The 17,930-nt window shown below is 37.1% G+C and overlaps 1 protein-coding gene and 1 non-coding gene across 2 annotated transcripts in view; both read right to left on the bottom strand.

The window, feature by feature from the left end:
* LOC129945838 (uncharacterized) overlaps window positions 1–17,930 on the bottom strand; it is a 238,993-nt gene that overhangs the window by 154,517 nt on the left and 66,546 nt on the right. The window lies entirely within an intron of this gene.
* Window positions 5,649–5,721, bottom strand: Trnaa-agc (transfer RNA alanine (anticodon AGC)). The gene has a single exon. It is a non-coding gene; the product is annotated as a tRNA-Ala (tRNA).

Genomic DNA, 17,930 nt, shown 5'->3' with positions numbered 1-17,930 from the left:
GAATCAAATAGAGATTTTTTCATTTTCATTTTAGCACCTGCGTTAAAACGAAAATAACCTTCAACCTTGTCCGCGCGCTCACCGCACAATGATCAATAATAGACTATCAAGAAGAAAATTGAAAAGGATTGATTAGGGGAAGGGGACGGTATATTCTGAAGAGGGGAAGTATGTCTAGTAGAAACATATTTCAACGACGACGAGCGACGGATGAAGACTAAAAAGCATTTGCCTGTTTTTGCCTATGTTTCAAAGAGAAGAGGTGAGTTAAAAAGGCCGAACGTAATTTGTTTTCACACAACATAATCAAAATGATAACCCGTCTTTAAATTGGATCTAATGATGATAAACGTTTTGTACCGAAACGAAACGGAACGAAAGCGAAGCACACTCTGGCACTCACACAACTTGCATCCTTCGTTTACCTCCTCAACTAACCCGCTGGTCGCTCCACCGCTGAATCAACAGCATTCCTTGGCGTGTAAGAGATATTCGATTAAATACCCTCATCGAACATGAACTCCTTCGCTTCTTAAAGGTTCGCAATGGTTGCAATACCATAACCATCATCATCATCATCCAGTACCAGTATTATCGTCATCAGGAGTAACATTCAACCTGATGTTTACCGGAAAGCCGCCCGCCCTCGCAAAACATCGATCGAGATGGTTTTGAAGTTTGAAGAATCATATAGCTAGAGAATTTACAGCTTTAGTAAGTCAGTCAGTGAGAGTGTGGATTGTGGGGCACAAAAGGTCTCACTGAAGTCTGATACCACTTTTCACATAAAAATGATTATTATTACGAGACAAAACCTTATGTTCGTCAGAGTAAAATAAAAAGTATTTCATAACTATTTCGAGTTAAAATACCCGGTTAAGGAACCGAACGTTTTAAATCAAACATAATGAGATAGGATGTACGCGCGCGTTCATCCAAAATCACTGAGCACTTCTTTAGAAGTAGCAGACCCAAGACTGACTATAACTGACGAGTCGCAAGGCAAACGCGACGCGATGCCAACGCCGACGGATAGAAAGACAGAGTGAGGTTAGTGTTTAAAGTAAATCGTTTATGTCCATTGATTACATGCCGTTTAAGCCGACCTAGTGTGCAATTTTCCGTTCTTAATATTACAACCAAAACAAAACGGGTATAAATTAACAAGCCTTCGGAATCTATTTGAATCCTCCCGGGATAGAAGACTTTGGTTGATGATGATGATGATCACTGATGGCCGCAGTTAACGGATGGCGACGCGATGCAAAGTGTCTCATTCGATAAATGCGAATACGAGACCGCTCAAAGTTCAATGAGTTGTGAATTTAACAGTCCATTAAGTCAAATAACTTTCTGGTTACTAATGCGGACAAGAACACCGCATCAGCCACGACATACCCGTCATCGTTATCGTCGCGTCGTCGTCGCCTTAATAATTTACATAATTGAATAAATTTGCGAAACAATCCTATCTTTTCTAGAGTAGGTTGGTAACTCGCTATACTCGTAAGATAGACTTTCACGAATCCAAGAGTTGAGTTGTAACCATTTATCATGGCACACTTGTGACATTCCAATTACACCTGTTCTGTTCAGCTTCTAAAATGTGGAATAAAGATATTTATGAAAAATAAAAGAAATAAGACCGGAGTAGGTGTGTGTCTTTTTCTGTTTCCTTATAATAGTGAGTAGGTGGTGGAAACTGAATGAGGAGGTCTATATATCAATTGAGATAAAAATAATGTAACTACTTAATGAAGTGACATTATTAACCAAGTGAGGAAGCTGTCATTGAAATTGATTCATGGAGATATTTTGTATTTGTATTATTAAGACAAGAGGACATATCATACATTATTTGTAGGCAGGGAGAAAAAGAATTAATTTATAATTTTATATATTTTATTATAATTAATTTAAGTTAAATTACAGTTTGAGAAATCCAATGTCGGATGTCATATGAATTATTTTTAGTACTAACATAACCTTTTAAAGCTATTCAAAATTGACTAAGCATTAAAAATAGTAAGATCTCTGGAGTTAGTCTCATTTTTTCTTGCAATTATGCAGTTTTTTCAGGCTGTAAAAACCAAAAAATGGCACCTCTTCTTATCCAGACGGCAGCAGAGGAATTCCCACTATGAAATCAACGGTTGCGTCTACAGTTCCATTAAGGTTGAACAACTTAGTGAACACTTTATAGGGCTTCTACGACAAATTCTGAGCACATGCCTATAAGGAGCGGTATATCCGGCTCCGCGTCCTTGGAGTTATACTAAGGATGTGGCCCTCCAAATTAGGGGTTTTCACCGTTGAGGTGTGTTCTCTACTATCTTAAAGTATCCTAACAAGCCTTGGATACGGACGGATTTACTGTTGACAACCCACGCAAACGTAATAAGGACAACGTGGAATTTTAGGTTCATTAACAGACCACGAGCAGCCAAACAATTAGTGAAAGCCCTAAACTGCTGCAAGGCAGATATTACCGCCATCCAAGAAGGGATGGACCCGCCAAACGAAAACTAAAAGACTGCGATCTATACCACCAAGACTGCTACCAAGAACAAAGAAATCGTCCATTGGGGTGTGGATTTGTTTTGTTGGAACTAGTCTCAGACAAAAAGTCTCGAGTTTCAACAGTGCGAGCAAGTGCATCACGACAATCCATATCAACGCTAAATTCGCCAACATAAGCCTCATATGCGCGCATGCCCCAACAGAGGAGAAAGATGAAGACACCAAAGACATATTGTTCGAGCTCTTGTACAAGACATATGAGCAGTGCCCAGGCTATTACAATAAAATGTTCCTAGGAGATTTAAACACCAAGTTAGGATGAGAAGATCCAAGCTAAAACAAGGAAGTACTGTGAGAAGATTCGACCTTAGACTGTTACAATCACAAGGGACTGTTATATAATTTTGCAATCGGGTCTTTAATAACCTCTTAAGAAGTCATATGCTGCCTGCATTAAGCATAAACAAGTGGCAACATTGCCTTGCAGCCATCAAAGATGCTGCAATTAAGCATACAGGCATACAAAACAGTTCTGCAGAAAAGGATCACAGATGCTCGCGAGCTCTAGGAGCAGAAGAGGAGAGAGAAACGGCTTCTTAGATGGAGAAAAGAGAGCATGAGGAGTGCGTGATCGAGAAAATAGACTAATGTCTTAACAAGAATGGGGTTCGTAATTTTTATCAAAAGCTAACAAAAAATCTCAAGGGTACCAGCCACGAACCTAAGCCTGTAAGGACGATTAAGGGAAGACCGAAGTAAAACCGAATGTATGCTGAGAATATGGAAAGACCACTTCTCCAAATTATATAACAGCAATGAAAAATCGTACTCCGCTCTGAAGGAGATAGAACCAATCAACCTAGACGACGAAGAACAACAATTTCGGGTACCCGACCTTGACGAAGTGAAGATAGCAATATCGAAACTAAAGTCTAACAAAGCTGCTGGAGCTGACACGAATTATTTTAAGCAACAGGCTATAGCTTGGTGCAATAGGCATGCATCAACTTATCCGCAGAATATGGACGGAAGAAAGCATGCCCGACGAGTGGCATCTCAGAATAATTTGACCAACATTCAAGAAAGGAGACTGTTTGAGCTGCGCCAACTACAGGGACATCAGTCTCCTGAATAAAGCGTATAAGATCCTTTCTGTCGTATTATGTGGACTTCTGAAGCCGTTCGTCAACAACCTGTGTGGCTTCAGGCCAAGAAAGTCCACCATTGACCAAATATTCACATTACGGCAGATTTTGGAAAAAAAAACACAAATCGATAACCAGCATCTCTTTATCGATCTTACAGCCGCTTATGACAGCTTCTATAGGGAAGAGCTCTACGGAGCAATGTCTAGTTTTGACATCCCTGTCAAACTTATCCGTCTGTGTAGAATAAAGATGGAGAATGCACGCTGCTGTTTCAAGGTTGGAATATATCTCACCGATGCATTTGATGTCAAAAAAGGTTTTAGACAAAGCAATTATACACTGTCATGCGACTTCTTCAACATCGTTTTGAAAAGAATTGTGTAAAACTCAACCTTCAACAATTTAATAAAGGTACATCCAATTATTGACATAAGATCGATGTGTAACATTATCGTAGGTTTGAACAGTGCGCGACGGAAAATGGTTTTAGTGGTTATTGAGGGCAAGACCAAGTATTAAAAAAGCAAAGAACGACAACGACCTGGAAAAAACGTAACCATGGACAGCTATTGTTTAAAGGTAGTTTTTTTTTAATGTTCAGGTTTACAAGGAGTTGTTAATACCTTTTTCATGTTTACGTTTAAAACAGTGCGAATGTTAGGAAAATAAGGAAGGATCTAAGAGGAGACACCGGTGCACATTGATTTTAAATTTTTGAATATTAACATGGGAGGGCAGAACAGAGTTCGTTAAAGCATTAAACATGAATCTCTATACTTAAAAATACGTCCAAAATTGTAAATTTTTGCCAACGACACCAGCACTGAATTCAAATGGAGAATAATTCTTATAAATCGCTGCTTCTTTGGACTTAGAAGGGAATTGACTAGTAACGTCCTCTCTTGTGCAACTTAAACCACCATCTATAAGACACTCATCGTCTTGGTTCTCATTTAAGGCGCTGAGGTCAGGACCCAACCAAAGAAAGTTGAGAATAAGACGCTTTGGGTGATGTTTGGTCCCATCTGCATAAATAGACAGTGAAAAAGAAGATACAACGAATTGAACGGGCTGTACAGCGGTACTGACCTTGTTAAAAGAATAAAAGTCCACCGACTTAGATGGCTGCTTGCGTCAGAAGGTCTTCGAATCGAGAGACTACGCCGCAGTAGAGGAAGAATTCGACTAAGGTGACGCACGCTGGTGGAAAAGAACTTCAACCAACTTTGCGTGCGAAACTAGAGACAGCTAGCTAGGGACCGAGCTGGCAGGAGACACATGTTGGTTGAGCCCCAGTAGAGGAACTGTAGCGCCACCTTGAGTAAGTAAGTAGGTACATTATTAATGCATATTCAATAAAAATACAATTCGAAAAGTCTACAATTTCTTTCTTTTTGACAAGTGATTGGTTAAAAGTTGTTTTGGGTGAGAACCCAGAAAGGGGGACTTACTTCAGGAAAAATATATATGAAGGGGATTATTTATTAAATGATAGCTACCAGGGCTTTTAGCTGGATTTTAAAATACTTTTATTTAACTAACATATGCATAAACATAATTGTCTTATAAATTAATAACACCTTCTTTAGGAACTCAGAGCTTGACGATAAAAATTGACATCTTAGAGAGCTTTTCTATTTTTTAGTTTTGAACAAAGTTTTTCTCATAATACTTAAGTTGAAAACCATTTCTTATGAGTTTTTAGAATTTTTTTAATGTTTTTTACATAAAATTGTCTATTGGATCTTTCTAAAAAAAATTGATAAAAATTAACAACAATATTTTGCATATAATAAGAAGCTTGATTTAAAAATATTTTCTTCTTTTTGTTAAAGACTCTAAAATTATCTGTTTTTAGTACAGTAAGAAGAACTGATCATTATCATTTTTTTTTCTTTTACTCAGATAACTCGCCAAGAGAACTTAGTGATTCCCACAGTCACCATTAGTAATTATTTCTATATTCAGAAAAAAAGAAACTGGAGATGCGGGGCATCGATCCCCGTACCTCTCACATGCTAAGCGAGCGCTCTACCATCTGAGCTACATCCCCGTCGAAATTTTAAGGTGTGGTAATGGAAATTGATCAAATTTATTAGAGCACTCAGGCGTATACGCACTTTTCTGTCTTTTTTTCCCAATACCTAAAAAGTATGGTTTATGATAGGCTTAAAGATAGTCTGTCATAATTTCAAGAGCTTAAAATATCTTACGACTGCGAGTTAGTAGTTTTCAAATACAAATAAATTCTCATGACAAAAATACAAAAATTGTATTTTTGATTCCATTCTGAAGGTATGAAACTTCTTGTAAATCTTCTTAAATTTCAGTGTTTTCAACTGACACAGAAAAACGAGGACTAATTATATTTTATATTTGTTCTCCTAATATTAGAGTCGAAAACTATTTCTTATAAGTTTTTTGTTGTTTTTGTAGGATTTCCTGATTTGTAAAATAAAAGTTTTCAAATGAATTTTTCAAAAAAAAAGTTAAATAAAAGTTAGCAGATTTTTTTTTTGCAAATGACAAAATAAGTTTTATTTCAATATCTGTTCCGGAGATTTTTAGTTGAAAACTACTTTATACCAATTTAAGTAGCATTTTTGAAAAATACTGATGAGGTAAGGATAGGTTAGGTCCATGATGGAGAAGGACATACTTAGACCAGTTTATTGGCCAATTGTGATACCACATAAATCTTGAGGCTTTCTTCTAAGCTCTATGAAACATCTATGAGTCCCTTACGAAACGGGAGAGGATGATTATGTTAATATGATTTAGATCGTTATAGAAGAATTCTTCTGGGCAATTCTTAAAATCTTGAGCTGCAAAAAATATTTGAGAATACGCCTAGCCGCTTTTCTATTAGTCAGTGTTTGGTTATGGCACCTATTATCGAGCTTACAAGCGATCTGCATATAAATAGCAAGCAGCTTGATTGCTTTAATTCTAGTGTAGGCCAGATGTTTTTGTGACCTGACATGTGGTGATATTTGTCCACCTGGCGTTTCCCTTCTTCATATCTTCCTGTATTACCAATAGTTTACATACAGCAATTGGTATGCCAGTTTTTTCTATGGTGGTTGTTGAATGGGTTTTACTCAGGCCCGGATTAATAGAAGAGCTAGGGGGACTGCAGCCCCGAGCCCCGAGAAACCGAGGGTCCCATCCCATTAAAAAATTAAAACCGTAAAACCGCGATATTAAAACTGTACAATCTAATAAATCTCAAAAATAAAACCCAAAATTAGTTGAAACCACAAAATCCAAACTCGAAAGCTATATACCCCAAAAACGCTAGTATCTCATTGATACCTTAGGACTTTTTTGCAATATTTTAAGTATGAGTGAAAATGAAGTAAAAATAAAAGCAAAAAATTTAGTCAAAATTTATCATAAAGATTTAGAAATTGAATTAACTTACGTACTAGAGCAGCTTATTCAAACGATGAAATTACAGTCAGAAGTGTTTTCTTTTCAAGTTAAAAAAGAAAAAGTGAACTTATTTCATCATTTGAAATACTTAACTGGATTGTGGAAAAACAAATGATTGACGTTTTTAAAAATGTTTATATAGCCCTTAGAATATTCGTAACAATAACTACAGCTAATTGTGAAACAGAAGGATCTTTCTCAGTACTTAAAAGAATAAAAAAATGTGTACCGATCTTCGATGTTGGATGAAAGATTATCATCTCTAACTCGTTTAGCAATCGAATCCGCATTATTAAGATCGATTGAGTTCAATGACTTGATTCAAGATTTTGTAAAAATGAAATTGAGAAAAAAATGTTGTTTAATAAGTCTTGTTTATAATGTATACTTATACTCATTCAATGTAATTTATCCTAATTACTACATAATTTGTTAATTTTAATTTTTAGAGTTTTAAATAATCAAAAAGAAATAGTCTGACGGAGCTTGAAGTTCATGGTTTTTGGATTAATTACAAATTGGGTTATGTGGGTTTAACGCTTTTGGGTTTAAGATTTCTTAATTGCGATTGGAAAATGAACACATTTAATTTTTCAAAAACGTTAAAAAGGGCCCCTGGTGGATAATTAGGGAGGTACTAGCACAACTGCTTGATCACAACCTTCTTAAAAGCTCTTCCAGTAAAGATGAACTAGACCTTTCTGTGAATCATCTCACCGATTCAATGAGAACTTGATGCCCTGTAGCCATTTTAAAGGGTAAAAAGAAACCTCATTGGTGGCGTAAGGAACTAGAACTATTCAGAAAGAGCTGTAGCAAACTCTTCAATAGATCTAAGTACAGTAGATCTCCTTCTGACTGGGACTTATACAATCAAGCTCTAAAGCAATATAAAGAAGAATTAAGGAAGAGTAAGAGGTCTTTTTGAAAAAACTTTTGTGGTAAAATAGAAAGTACTTCAGAAGCCTCAAGACTCAGGAAAATTCTCTCAAAAAGTCCAACAATACCCAGTGCTTTAAAGACAGAAGCAGACACGTATACTATCACAGATGAAGAATCTCTTAAACTGTTATTAAACACCCACTTTTCAGATAGCTCTAACATACTCAACGACTTAACATCAGAGTCTCAAGCTTCTACAAGCGATTTAGTTGATAAAATAACGCGGCAAAAACTGCAATGGGCCATAGACAGCTTTGATCCATATAAATCTCCAGGACCAGACGGAATCATTCCGGCCGAACTACACAAATGCTCAGACATGATCATTTAACAATTGGAAATCATTCTGACAAGCTGTTTAAGGTTGAGATATATTCCAAAAGCCTGGAGAATGGCAAAAGTAGTCTTCATTCCTAAAGCAGCGAAACCCTCCCACGTTAACTCCAAAGATCTACGACTAATCACCCTATCATCCTTCTTTCTTAAAACCTTGGAAAGGTTGATTGAAATTTACATCAGACATAACTTAAAACCATGTCTCATTTCCACAGCTCAACATGCTTACTCTAAGGGAAAATCAGTAGAATCAGCACTTCACTCGCTGGTACGAACATTCCCTCGAAAACAAAGAATATAACCTCGTAGCGTTCCTAGATATTGAAGGAGCTTTCAACAACGTCAGTTACCAGGCGATCACAACAGCAATGGATAAGCTGAAATTAGATAAATCACTCATAGATCTTATAAGTCTCATGCTCAAAAGCAGGACAATAACTTCTAGCATTAGAAGTTTTACTACCATAGGATCGGTGAATCGAAGAACTCCAAAACGTGGGGTCCTTTCGCCTCTTTTATGGAACATTGTAGTAAATGACCTACTTACATTATGGCAGCAGAGGGTTTCAAGGTGATTGCCTATGCTGACGACGTTGCAATATCCGTATCTGGAAAGCACCCCCAAGTTCTCTCGGAACTCCTACAAAATGCCCTAAACAGGCTAATTAAATGGGCTAAGCAATGTGGATTGGACGTCAATCCACATAAAACAGAACTAATACTCTTTTCGAGAAGGTACAAAATTGCTCAGATTAGCCCACCCAAGATTAAAGGAATACCATTAAGCTTTTCCGACCAAGCAAAATATTAAGGCCTCATTTTAGACAAAAAACTAAATTGGAAGGCAAATATTGATGAAAGAGTAAAAAAGGCTACTGTAGCGCTTTTTACTTGTAAAAAGGCCATAGGATCAAAATGGGACTTCTCCCCAAAAATAATGCACTGGCTATACACTTCGGTAATCAGGCCGATACTCATTTACGGAGCCGTCGTATGGTGGACCGCACTGGACAAGATGGTAAATCTAAATAAGTTCATCAAAGTCCAGCGGTCAGCAGGTATGTGCATCACAGGAGCACTCAACACCAACCGCAGCACTGGAAGTGCTTTTAAACCTAACACCACTTGACATCTTCTCCAAAATAGTGGCAGCCAACTCATGTGTGAGGCTTAGAGCCACATCTCAATGGAACAGTAACAATACTGGACATACTACTATTCTAGACACATTCAGATTATACCACCCCAAAAATGGTATTCGGTAAAAGCTTCCATGTGTCCATCCCTTCAAGATCCTCCGGGGAAGAAGAGAGACCCCTAGAAGATGATGCGGTACACTTCTATACGGACGGTTCAAAGACTGATCACGGAGTTTGAAGTGGTATCTATCCGGAAAAACTGAATCTCAGTCTATCATAGACTTCCCAATCAATGTAGTCCAGGCAGAAGTAATGGCGATTAAAGAAGCACTATCCTGGCTTAAAGGAAACGTTATATCTTGCAAGGATATGCGAATCTTCTCGGACAGCCAAGGCGCTCTTAAATCTCTCGCGCCTGTCTCCACAAATCCTCAACTGTCCACGATTGTTGATCATCTCTGAATGAGATGACGGAACAGTTTAATATTCACCTCATTTGGGTGCCGGGCCACAGAGACATTCCGGAAAATTGCAAAGCAGATGAACTCGCCAAAAACGGAACACTTCTGCCTAATGTTAGACAAAAACATAACATAGGAACACCACTTGCTACATGCAAATATCTTCTCAAGCAATATGCTCTAGAATCAACAAATGCTAGATGGTCACAGAGTACCACCTGCCTAGCAACTGTAGGCAATACAATTAAAAAAAAAATCATTTTGTTTGTATTAATAGCAGCTGCCGGTGTAGGGAACCTTATAAGTAGTAGTAATCCTATGCTATGTTTTGTCTTTATATTCGTCGTTATCAGCAAGCTGATGACGCGGGCAGTCTATCTGAGTTAGCTGAACGAGTCGGACGTGTATTTCTCAACGAATAAAAAATAATATAAATTGAAATAGAACTTTGTGTGTTTTTTCCCTAATTGGATATTATTTCTCTGTCTTAAAACTAAATAAAAAAGTAAGTACTAAACAACCAAGCAAATATGTCCAAGCATAGACTTAAAACGGTCAAAAGGCTTGATATCCCTGAGCAGACAAAGTATAAGCTCTATAATTGGAGTAATAACGGGACACTACCTCATATGTAGACATGCCCTGAGGCTAGGGGTCTACACAAATGACTTCTGTAGAATCTGCATGGACGAGGAGGTAGAGGAAACAGTCCAACACCTTCTATGTACATATCCAGCACTCTCCGTTAGAAGAAATGACTTTCTCGGTAGTCACTTCTTCGATAACACCAGTGAACTGGCAACGATAGACACAAAACACTTTATTAAAAGTACAAAATGGTTTGTTTAAGTTCCTTACTCTCCCATGAGTAACCTCATTAGTGGTATCACAATGGACCCTTGAACCTATTGTTTGTTATTTGGTTATATCGAAAATGTAGGTAAAACATACAAATTTTTAAACAAAAAGAATACTAAATAAATACTTAAGGTCTGTCACATCATCACAGCTCCTGATTATGGTAGAATTTATGGGCAAGCACCCAGAAGCGACAAATATAGGGCTAAAAGAAGGTACAGTCACAACTTGATGTTATTGACTGGGGTGGTCTATTTAAAGAAGTTCCAATTTCAGATTTAGAGCAAAAAGTAATTCAAATTACTTCCCTTCTTACTACAGTAGTTGCAATTAATTTAAACTGATTAAGAACCAATTTCTATGATCTATAAATCCAAAAGTAAATAATAACTTAGAAGAAAATCCTCAGGAATTCCTCAAAAGTCCTGTACAAAATTCAAGTGTATCACTCAAATGGTAAAATGTATCAATAATATGACTTTTTAATGTGATCTTACATACTACATTAAACTTTTCTAGGTCACCAAGGCAACCAATTTTATTTCATTAGTCATAACCTCTCTCTTAATTCAATTCTTTTATATACAGTGATGGAAAAAATAATAGAAACGAATTTTATTTTTACTGATCTAGCCACATCATTGTTTTTGCAGGAAATATTAACTCATGTGCCCCACTGTATATGATCGATCGAAAACGGTACTTTATTATGCTATCACTTTTAAGCACATTTCGTTGCAATAAATAATTCTTTATGGTCATTTGTTTAACGACCTCGTGTTTGTGCTGGAAAAAAAAATAGAAACGCTTTTTTGTTTAAGAAAAATTCGTGAATAAAAAGTGTTGAAATCTAAAATAAGGTGATTTAATTTGGTTATTTGAGAAAACAAAAGGGTCAAAATAGCATTTATCGCGAAATTTGTTTTCTAATTGTTATTAACACTTTCAGCATGGGCCGCGGGTTACATTGCTCAAACGAAGAACGAGAGTTGATGAAAAATCTCAAAAATGAAGGCAAATCAATGGCGGAAATTGCAGGCCTAATGAATTGTTCAAAAAAGAAAGTATTTACCGCCATTAATTTTGAACAACAACAGGAGCAGCGCGGCAGAAAGCGGGCAACCTCCAAAAGGTTCGATGCCTTATTGGTACGAGAATCGAAAAGGAATCCATTTTTATCGTCGGAGGACCTTAGGAAGGAGTTAAATGCTCCAGTCACAAGCCGGACGATTAGAAATAGGCTTATAGGAATGGACTTGAGGGCGCATTCTGCAAGGAAAGTTCCACTGCTCAGCCAAAAAAATATTAAAAATCGAATCACTTCTGCGAAGGCGAATTCAATGCGGCCAAATTGGAAAAATATCTTGTGGTCAGATGAGACAAAGATAAATTTATTTGGATCCGATGGAAAACCAAAGGTAAGGCGCCCCAAGAACACCGCATACGATCCCAAACACACGATAAAGACCGTTAAGCATGGCGGGTGGCAACATTATGCTTTGGGGATGTTTTTCGGCTTCAGGTGTGGGACCAATTTATTGGATTAAGGATGTTTTGACGGCCACAGGTTACGTTGATATCCTTAAAAATATAATGTTGCCATTTGCCGAAGAAAATATGCCGTTAGTGTGGGAGTATATGCAGGACAATGACCCCAAACACTCATCCCGACTCGCAAAACAGTGGTTCAAGGACAACAAAGTCCATCTAATGGAATGGCCGTCACAATCCCCGGACTTAAATCCCATAGAGCATCTGTGGGGAATATTAAAAAAGAGACTTGGTGGATTTAAATCCAAAAATAAAGACGAGCTGTGGGAAAAAGTGCAGGAAGAGTGGTACTCCATTGAGCCCTTCACTTGTGCCAAGTTAGTGGACTCCATGGGTCGCAGGTGCACCGAAGTACTAAAAAATCGTGGTGGCACAACAAAATATTAAAAAAAAATTATATTTTATTGTTTAAGTTTAAGAAAAATTGTGTTAATTAGTTTTAAGTCTATTGTTTCTATTTTTTTTTCCAATGGAAATAAATTGAGTTAATTTTTTGTTATTTGAATTTTGAATCAAATTTTTTTTTCTCTATTATTGAAAGCGTACTTCAATATACTTTAAATAAAAAATGTAACATTAAAAAAATAATGCATTTCAACGAAGAAAATTTAAACATTACCAACAAAACAAGTCGTTTCTATTATTTTTTCCATGACTGTATTTGCTGACGCGGATATATGTATGTATAAATCTTTCACATATTAACATTTATCTAAATTTAATAAGACCATTCTGGATTTTCTGGAAATAACCAATATTTACCACTTAACTCTGTGCTGCTTGGATGCTAATTGTTTAAGAAGATGAAGATACACACAGTTCATCATCGATGAACGTAGTTTTTGATCATAATTTTAATTTCCATTGGCACATAAAGACATCCTTCTATTGGTCAAGAATAAACACACATCCTTCATGGATGAGTTACATTTATAATTTTTCCTATAATCTGCATCAGAGAAAGACGGTAGTCTGTCTGGCTGTGTTAAGTATATATCTTTAAAGCAAGACCCAACCGAGCAAAGCATTATACAGATCTTAATCGACTTATTCCACGTGCACTTAGTAGGACTCTCATTAAGATCATATACATTGATCTGCTTACAGCTTACCAAATGCGCGTTAAAGCGCGGATACAAATTTTTTGCTCCTCCTGTCATTATCTGCCTCATAAAATCGATCCACAACTCTTGGAGATGTTGCCTTTTGACTGTGTTGTTTTAGGGTGCTTGTATGTACGAAAGTGCTTGCTAATTAAAAGTAAAGACACGGTGCTTACGACTTGAAGAAAAAACAAACAACAACAAAGCCTGCGTATTGTAGCCTACACCTTAGACGAGATCTTAATCATGGTGCACCAGCAACGTCGAACGGGCAGGTTCCGCAAGAGTTTAATGTTCGCATAGATCACCAATCGATGTGTACCTAACCTATAGTTTATATATCTATAGAGACCCGTTGAAACAGGGTTCCCCCGAGTTACCCCATGGCCCAGGCTTATAACTGAACAACAAAACCACTGTGTGTAGTGATTTCCCGGAAAATTGAAATATCTCCAACAGGAGATCTCCCGACGCGACGACCAACGACGACGACGACGACTACATGGACCGGACGGCGACGACGACGCGACGTAGTAAAGTAAACATCTTCCATGGCGGTATTGCATAGTTACCGGGTCAAAAGTTCGCTTTAAGTCCACTATGGCTGACTCTTTTATGCCACTAGAAGTCCGTATGATTATTTTAGATCAAGCTTTGAAACTAAAAGCGAACGAATTGTAGCGTGGGAAAGTTGGCAATAAATTTCCAATAATAGGTATGGATTGGCTGTTTCAGTTTCCGAAACGAAGGGCGTCAGCAGTGACTGTATCAGGAACTCTGGTTTATGACCAACCTCTTCAGAAAATAAACCCCTAGGGTGGATTCTGAATGTAGTGCGTCATTCATGTCTTCCTGAATATTATTTCTCATATTCCCTCATTATTTGGAAATGCATTTAATCCCTCACATTCTGACAGTAGACATGTAAGTTCTATACCGATAGTCATATGCGTGGGAGGGGAAGCTGAAGAGGAAATCACCGGCCATGCCACCGCACCTCCGCCGCCGCCACCCAAAACCGAATGATGGAAAGATTCTTTCATCCTCATGAGGGCTTATGGTTTGATTTGATCGCTTTGAACGAAACAGTAGCCATTCATTATCTGGAAGATTTGATGATAGGTAGGTCGGTGGATTGGTATAGCCTGACTGGCCTGATGGTGAACCGAACCTTTGAGATATATGAAATTAAGATGATTAGAGGTTTGAGGTTGAGAATCTTTTTTTTTTATTACTTATTCCTCCGTTTTGGGAGCAGTTAATAGATAATTAAGTGAATCTGAGTAAAAGATGCAAAAACTTGTGGGAAACAGAAGCAGGTGAATTTTGTTGGAATTTCAATGGATCTCAGGAATGTTGTTTTATGGGTTTTATAATAAGTTGTTCCAGTAGAAGTATCGCCCGCCTTGCAAAGTTGAAGGTTTTGGTAGAAGGATTTAGGAATGAGAACATTTTTCCTTGAACAATATGTAGTATAAATTAATGATTTGAGTATAATTCTAATGTTTGGTGTAATAATAAAAGGGTCAAGTTCGTTCACTGACAATAAAGAGTAAAGTTAAGGAGGTCTTTCAAGTTTGATAATTATTAATTTTCTTTCTAATCAAGTAGTTGATCGTGAAAAAACAACCAAGAACATAATTGTCTGTACTTCTTAAGCAAGCTACAATTAAATTTCAACCAGTATATTGTACTAAACAAAAATTGTACTTATTTCTTTGCCAAACCTGGCTTCAAAATAATATTTTAGGTGCTCCAATTTCAAAGGAAGAAGTGTTTATATCGAAAAACAACTAAAAGAATCGAAAGGCTGTGGGCTCAGATAGTATACCCGCAGAATTCTACAGATACATTGTTGAATCTCTAACAGCAGTATTCAACCAGATCTTTGAGGAAGGAACCATCCCAAATCAGTTCAGCGATGTCTCGATATTCACAATCCACAAGAAGAGAAGCACTGAAGTTCCGGAAAACTACAGAGGAATCTCGTTTTTGAACTTGTCATATAAAATATTTCCATCGATTCTGCTCAGTCGTTTAAGTGATTGAATACATTCTAATAATCTGTTTAGTGAGTTCCAACCTGATTTCAGATCGGGATACTCCACCGTCGATAGCATTTTTGTACTCCGCTCGATTGCTGACTCATTTCTGGAAATTTCGGGAAATAAAAAACTATTTGCATTTTTCGTTGATTTTAAAGCTGCTTTCGATACCGGGGATCGCAATGCCCTGTTTTAAAAGCTTTTCCAGATAGGAACGTCGCTTAAGTTCGGTACAGTATTGCAAAATGTATACAAGACCACAAAGTATCAGTGTATAATGGTCAGTGCTTATCAGAATGGTACCAAACGAAATCAGGAGTTAGACAGGGCTGATCACTCATTCCAAGCTTATTTGTACTCTTCATTGATGATTTAATGAAAGTATTACCAGCAGGAATCGAGTGCGCAGGCGTTAGCATTAAAGCTCTTCTTTACGCTGACGGCATTGTTCTGCTCGCGAATACTCCGCAGTACCTTCAGCTAATGATAAATAAGCTTGGTGAATATTGTAAAAGTTGGAACCTAGTGGTAAATTTAAGTAAATCCAAAGTCATGGTTTTTAAGAATGGCGGTGGAAGATCGGGTACAAGTGAGCAATGGAACATAATGGTGAAAGAGTAGAGTTGGTGAAAGAATACAAATATCTAGGAGTCTGCTTTTCTAAGAACTTAAGCATGGAAAAACATCTCACTGACAAACTTGGTAAGGCGAAAACTGCTATAAACGTAGCATGGAAGCAATGCTTTAATAAAAGGGAAATTACGCACACCAGTAATTTCAGGGTCTTCGAAGCTGTATTAGAACAGAATCAGTTATGTTTTATGCAGCGCAAGCTTGGGGAGATCGGAAATATGAACAAGTGGAAAACTGCTCGGATTTTCCACTTTCTTCGAGTACGCCAAACTACATGATCATGCTGGAAACGGGTTTAACGGCCTTATTTATAAAAACTGTCAAGCTGCGGGCCGATTACATCCTCAAAGTTTTGGATATGCCAAGTTAACGTCTCCCAAAGAAAGTAGTTCTTCAAACAATCCAATCCTGAAGTGGATGGTTTAAAGACTGGATAGAAATAGCCGAGCAGGTGGATGGATTAGTCTCAGTCACCGATCAATTAAAAATGTATGTTTAAATAAAATCAAAATCTAATCTAAATCTAATCTAATTTACTTAGTTTTTTTTCCAATTCAACAAATAACCCTTTTGAATAAAATATCAAATAGAATTGTGCATAAAATAAATAAATCACAGAGCAACAAAGTTCAGCTTTTAGTTAAACGAAAAATTATGATCAACTGTCATTTTGATATAAGTTGAATTGACTATCCTTGTCCAATCAGATGCTAGAATTTTGTCTTACTTCCAAGACCCTTAGGACGTCTGAACCTGTCCAATTCCAATTAATGGGTTCGTTTAAGAGTTTTTGGTTTGCTTATTTTAACGAACTGTCACTTTTTAGAAATGTTTGGATAGTCGTTTTTTAATAAAAGACAATAAAGGGTTACAATTTTTTACAATTGGAGGTGACAATTGAAGCTTCTAGGGACTTTGTTCGATCGAGAACATAGGAAGTTATTATAATCGGTCCAATTGAAAATTTTGACATATCTCGACGTGTCAAAAAGAGATGCCTGTACCTGTGTGTGTACGTATGTTTGGGAAGCTTTTTTCGGACCATATCTCAAGAATCAGTTTAGATATCGACTTCAAATATATTTGGTATTAGAGATAATAATGCAGAAAAATGCAGAAAGCCCTTTCAAACAAATTTAGTATCTGTATATTATGCAATGTGACGTGATACTTAATCAATATAATTGTATGAACAATGAAAGATGTTGACTTTAATTATTTAATTGGACGCAAAATATTTAATCAAGACAAATCCACTGACGGAATGGGAAGTTATCAGTGAGGGTCACATCCACACCTCTTTTTAATTCCCCTAGGAAATTATTGTAATGGGTCCGATTTGTAGATTTTTCGCTTACAATTTCCACAGAATTTTGGGTTATAATTTGTTGATTATCATTCGTCAGGAGTTGTTCGCTTTCATGTGAATAGTCCTTAGGTTAGGTTGGTTTGGAGTGGCTGTCCAGATATCATTGACACACGTAGACCTCAAGGGTCCATTGTGATACCACTAATGAGGTAACTCATGGGAGAGTAATGAATTTAAACAAACCATTTTGTACTTTTAATAAAGTTAGAGAGACGTTTTGTGTCAATTGTTGCCAGTTCACTGGTTACGGGATTACCGAGAAAGTAATTCCTTCTAATGGAGAGTGCTGGACATGTACATAGAAGGTGTTGGACTGTTTCCTCTTCCTCCTCGTCCATGCAGCTTCTACAGAAGTCATTTGTGTAGACCTCTAGCCTCAGAGCATGTCTA

The sequence above is a fragment of the Eupeodes corollae genome, chromosome 1 (assembly GCF_945859685.1).
Source record: "Eupeodes corollae chromosome 1, idEupCoro1.1, whole genome shotgun sequence".
Lineage (NCBI taxonomy): Eukaryota > Metazoa > Arthropoda > Insecta > Diptera > Syrphidae > Eupeodes > Eupeodes corollae.
The sequence above is the reverse complement of the archived record's forward strand: the minus strand, read 5'-3'. Positions and strand labels throughout refer to the sequence as shown.